Genomic DNA, 6,259 nt, shown 5'->3' on the forward strand with positions numbered 1-6,259 from the left:
GATTTGAAAAGTGTTTCACGTTTTGTAAAGCGTGACATTATGTCACAGGTCACCAAATTGGCAAGCAGTGGTAATGTTTGGAAACTCTATAATGAAAACAGGTATCGTGCCATTTCTGTATCTGTATTGTTCATGTGTCCACAGCCTTGTGCAGCGTTGTGCTCTGTGCCACAGAGTGCCTTTGTTGTATTTTAAATGTTTCCTTTTCAGGTTAAGGTTTCATGTTGAAACCTGAGCCACAGCAGCATTAAAACACGTCTCTGACTTTTATGTAAACTCAGGTGAGGAAATACAGCTTTGTGTTGAGTTGTGACAGTGGACAGTGTGGATGACTAATGCAGGGAAAATGATCACAAAAGCACTCATTTACCGACAAGCTGAGAGGAATTCTTTCCTGTAGGTCAGGCAGTGCGTGAGGAAATAAGGAAGTGATGTAATATTATTCAAATTTGTAATGGGCTATGGATTACATGTGTGGGAACGAGGCTTATTGAGTCCACTGTTTCTTGAAAAATCATTTTTATTTGTTATTTATATGACCTAATCTCCTCAGTGCACATTTAAGGTATTTTGCTTGAGGTTTTTCTCAGCATCCTGAAGCTCCCCTCACGTTCTATGATCCCAGAATGACTCTGTTCGGTAAGAGACCACGCTCTGTGATTTGACATGGTTAATTTTGGTTATTGTCAGTGCAATCAGACTCTGGCCTAATGCACAATGAATATGAACCTGATATGAAATTACGTCATAAAATTTCCTCCAGTGACTGTAACTCTAACTCACTGACCTTCCTGTTTACATCATCCTCACACTGATGAACTCTACTGATTTACTTTCCATGTTAATAACATATGACAGTGCGCAGAGACTGTGCTGTGACTTTACCCTCAGGCTGATTTCTACATTTTGTTTTTTGCTTTTACTGCCAACGATCAAAAGACGAGCTCCAAATCTCTTTATAGTATTTTTATGTATGTTATTTTCAATGAGCTTTTCAGACTGATTGAGCTGTTAGTGTTTCTTGTTCTACTTTCAGTTGCATTAGTTAGTTAGTTTTGGTCAGGTATTCTCAAATAAATGCAGGTACATTTGTGTTGACACATAAACATTGAACACACATTCTTATATATTAAATAGCAGCATTCTGCACATAAAGAAATAGACTGAAAAGCTTCTTTTGCCTACCTTTTGTTGTTACCTGTCACCTGTTTGGCGGTCAGAGGTCAATGGTCAAGGTCACTGTGACCTACAGCCAGCCATACAGCCTAAATGAGTATTTGTTTTCAAGCAGTTGATTTAATACTATTACCATTGACATAATATTTTACAAAGTGCTCTCTTGTGAAGCTGCTCATGCACTCGGCTGGCTCTGCACTGTAACCTCACAAAATGCATTTTTGTTGTTATTTGGATTCCTCAGGTTCACTACATCTACTTCTGAAGTAAAGGCCAGGCTACATGGGTCAAAGGTCCAGTGGATAAGTGTGTTTACAAGCATGTTAAAAGTCCAATTTTAGCCGGACTAAGACAATAATTCGGCTTTCACCACCAGACACCTCTGGTAAATGTGGTACATTTTAAAAATGTCCATGCTAAATGTTGAAGATTAATGCACATCTTCAGTATTATATTTAAGTATCATATTTTAGTATCGGCTAAGATGGCTTAGAACCTCTTCAGACGAGGTACTAACAAAAGTACCAGGTACTACCGCTAATGGAAAAGCAAAAAAAAACAAACAGTTGAGTCAATCCATGCTGGAACTGGGTAGTGGGAAAGCACCACTTGACAATGATGTTCGGATATGTAATATGTAAGTAGCAAATAAACACATATGGATATATTTTACTATTATTAGTTTATTTATTTCAGGAACCTCATTGTAGAGAAAATCACAGTCTGTAACCTTTGACGCAAAAATGAACGATGTTTCAGACTGAGCTCCCCCCTCGATGTCTCTCCTAAATATGTTTAATCAGTCTTAAAAGAGTGAAAAAATATTTTTTTTAAGAAATGCTTGGATCCTTAAAAAAATATCTCTCCTTGGTATACTGTCTGATTTATACAGGCCCTTTTACATTTAAAATTATCTACATTTGCGACAACACAAGTTTGTGGTTTCACTGTTTCTCAATTTTCTTAAATTATATATAAGGATCCTCTTTTCAAAGATGACAAACTATAGAAACACAATTCACAATAGGAATCATGGCATGAGTAGATTTGTGCATCATATACAGTAACATGTCAGACTATTCTAACTGCCATTTCTGTAACACCTAGTATTGTTTTTGAATCAGTAAAGCAGCCATTTCCAAGAGATATACCTACAGTACTTAATGATACATGAATCTCATCTGGGTTTTATGTGCATTTTATTTAATAAAGTAAAGTTGAGTAAAAGTTTTTCAGTGACCGATGTGTGGGTCCTGATGTACTGACACCTTGACAGGAGGAGTGAATCACCAAATGTGGTTTTACCCTCAGGACTATGACACTGTGTCATATTAGTCTGGAAAAACACTGTGTATGCTTTTATTTTAATTTCATCATATCATTATTCTCTTGTCTTTCTTGTAAATTTCCCCACTGTGGGACAAATAAAGGACTATCTTATCTTAAAAGACACTTTGGGAAATACATTTTCAGGTGGCACTAAAAAAAAAGATCCTATCTTCCTTTGGGTTATGACACAGAGGCTGACAGAGGCTTGGAGTTTTTAATCTTCAAAGACAGGATTCCTGTGGGTAGAATATGATAAAGTAATTGACTTAATTGGATATTAAGTCACCCACAAACTTCCTGGTTTAGTAATGTACACTGAGCTCACTGCTACTGAACTTCCTGAACCTGACACCTTCCTCTTTTTTCCCTTCTTGCTTTGAAGTACTACTAGACCAAGTTGCATCATCACAGGTCAACCACATGTGCAATAATAGATGCACTGACTAGGAGGAAGTCAGCAGGAAGTTGTGTATCTCCAAAGAGCAGCAGGAGTGTTTTAGGAAAGCACAACTTCCTTCTTGTCTCAGCATATTTGTCTGGGAAATTCATTTAGAAGAAAAGACTTTTATACTTTTCCTGAGTGTTTAATTACTATTCATGATTGTTTTTCTTTGGAATGAACAATCCCCACACACAACACATGATTGAGGATGATTTATTGTGAACACTGGATATTCTCTGCATTAAGAGTTAAATACCATCACAAATTGATAAATTAGAAATAAATAGGTGCAATAAATACAGTGAATAAATATTACTAGGAGGATAATTCCATTGGAAATACATTGCATTAGTGGCAAAGACCGGAGTGGAAACACAGTTGCAACTACACGATCCACCACTGAATGCAGACATGTCAATCAATGTGATCAAACAAGATTTCTTTTTTTTTTGCACGATTCACAGCTGCATTATTAGCCACTGGAGCATGGCGGGTTCTGAGTTGAGCCGTGACGGGTCGGATCACTCACAGCAAAGACACGAGCGGTGAGGACGGAGAAAGAGAAGAGCCTGTTCATGGTGTAGGGGCACAGCACAAGCTTCTCCCAGCGATAATTTGGCGTAGGCTCCTCTTCTTTGATGTGGAACTCCTGTTGAATCAGAATTAAGACTTTAAAATGAACACTGACCCACACAATCTAATGATAGAGCTCACATATACTTCTGGGCTTTAAACATGCCAGGCCAGAGGCTGAACTTACCATCCCTGTCATGGACTTCACACAGGTGCTCATTTTTTTGATCAACCCCTCCATCACTGGCTTCAGTTTATGGGCAAATTTTGAGCAGTTCTGGAATCCAGCGAGCACATTTATTTCAACACTGTAGCTCATGAGGACTCTGAGGATCTTCTCGATACATTGCTGAAGATGGAAAGAGGACATTGAATCATTGTTTTTACATTGAAGACATTAACATCTACCAATCTGATGTGCATTTGTTATTTTGTTATCTGTAACTTACCGCAGGCATCTCTGTGAGTGAGCTGGGATCACATCCATCTTTGGCCTCCATCCAAAGAAGCGACGAGGAGGTATTTAACTCTTCGTTGTGGCCAATTTGAGCCTGCAAGTCATTTGAGGGAAGAAATGCTTAGGAAACACTTAAATTGTGAATGCAAACTTGAGAAATCTTTGTTGAAAGGTAGATTCAGAATCTCACAGAAATTCAAAAGATGTAAATAGTAAATAAAAAACATATATGAAACAAAAAATGCTGCAACACAATATCCTTTCATTAATATTTAATGAAAGCATCACATATGGTGCCAAAATGTTTTTTGTTTTTTTTTGCATTAATAGTTGCAAACAAATTCATTCACATTGAATGAATGAATGAATGAATGAATGAACACTTACTCTGATAGATTTGACAGTGTGAAGAAGCTCCAGAGAGCTGTTCCGCACATCCGCACAATGGTGTACTGGAGCGCAGGACGCAGCCGCAAAAAACAAGAAAAGAGCGGCCGAGGTTGCGAAGGAAAACGTCATGGTGGGAAACAGAGAGTGTGCGATTGTCCGCGGTGTCTAGTGTGCTTCTCCTCCTCCTTTTGACTGATGTGCGCTGTTTGGGAGTCTGGCTGTTTTAAATGGTCTTTGACCAACGCCAGCCCGGTCCATGACTCAGTGCAGGGATTTCCTGGGCATCCCTCATGTGAGTTCATCCACGGTGCGCACAGAAAGGGATACACGGAACTTGTGTTTTTACTCATTACTTCACGCTGTGTGACAGATATGACACAGGCGTAATGTGGCCATAAACACATCATCAGCTTACCTGCGTTATAATGTATCAATGGTTTATAACACGTTCTGTGACATGAATGTGTTTTAATTAATCACATAAATAATACTCTTTATCTGCAATGAGTCCTGTACATTAAGTGTGTGTGTGAGGATGGACACTAGTAGCCTAATCAATAACATGCAACCACTTAATTTAAATGGGACCTAAGGAAGAGTCACATCTGTGGCTGAGCCCAGGAAGTGAGGAACTTTCCAGCTGTGTGATCCTCTTCTGTACCAGAGAAAAACCTCTGCATTTCATCTGAAAACTTTTCACCAGGAAATGAAACCTCTAGGTGAAGGCGTAATCCATGTCTTCCTATACATTCCTATAAACAAAAAAGAATGCATTTCTCTCTCAGTATTTTATGTACATGTTTGGTGCACTTTTCCTTTTAATATAAACAAAGTGCTTCATGAAAGGGTTAACAAAAACAACAACAAAACAATTACATAAATGAAAATAATCGTACAAGAAGGTTTTTTTAGGAGAAGCTTTCAAGGAGGGTTTTATAGGCAGTGACAGATGGAGCTCATGTAAGTCTTGTCTCATGTAAGAACTTATGAAGATTTTGAAAGCTGAATACAAAAAGTGTAGACAAATACTGTGGTTTTTTGTTTTTTGTTTTTTACTTTTCCACTGAATAATTGGTTGCAGACAATGTATGTGCATGGAATAATTTATAGTTCTCTTGAAATCAATCTTAAATGAATAAACTCAACATAACTAAAAACAATTCAGGTTTAAAAATTACATTGTGACACAGGCCACCACACTTAGAAGGGCTTGTCAGTTTTTTTTTACTGTCTTAATTTGTTGATTAAAATGTCAATATTTACCCTGGCATATCGATTATTGTATTGCACGAGGAAGGACGATGATATATCACCAAATCGATATTCTCACCTAAGCTATAACTTAGGTAACTCACCTATGGCACTGCACAATAATCCACTCATTTAAAAAAACAAAACATTATAGTTATGAATACAGTTTGCAAACATAACATCTACCCACAAAACTGTTAGTAGAGAAAAATGTTTGTTTTAAATAGAGCTGAATCAATTACGCGATTAATCAATTACTGAATTAATCGTCAACTATTTTCATAATTGATGAATCAGTTTGAAGCTTTTTTCATTATTAAAACAAGATTTCTGATTGTTTCAGCTTCTTAAATGTGGATATTTTCATCATTTATTTGCTCTATTTAACAAATAAATAATTAAAAGTGAATCATTTTGGTTTGTGGACAAAACAATACATTTGAGAACATTTTCATCTTCATGTTTGACAAACACTAATCAACATTTCTAATGTTTTCTGATATTTTATGGACCAAATGATTACTTAACTAATCGTGAAAATAATCAACAGATTAATCGATTATGAAAATATTTGTTAGTTGCAGCTCTAGTTTTAAAACTCTTCTTCCCTTCAGACTAAGGTTTTTGTTCAGAAACAACAA

This window comes from Solea solea, chromosome 11, assembly GCF_958295425.1.
Source record: "Solea solea chromosome 11, fSolSol10.1, whole genome shotgun sequence".
Lineage (NCBI taxonomy): Eukaryota > Metazoa > Chordata > Actinopteri > Pleuronectiformes > Soleidae > Solea > Solea solea.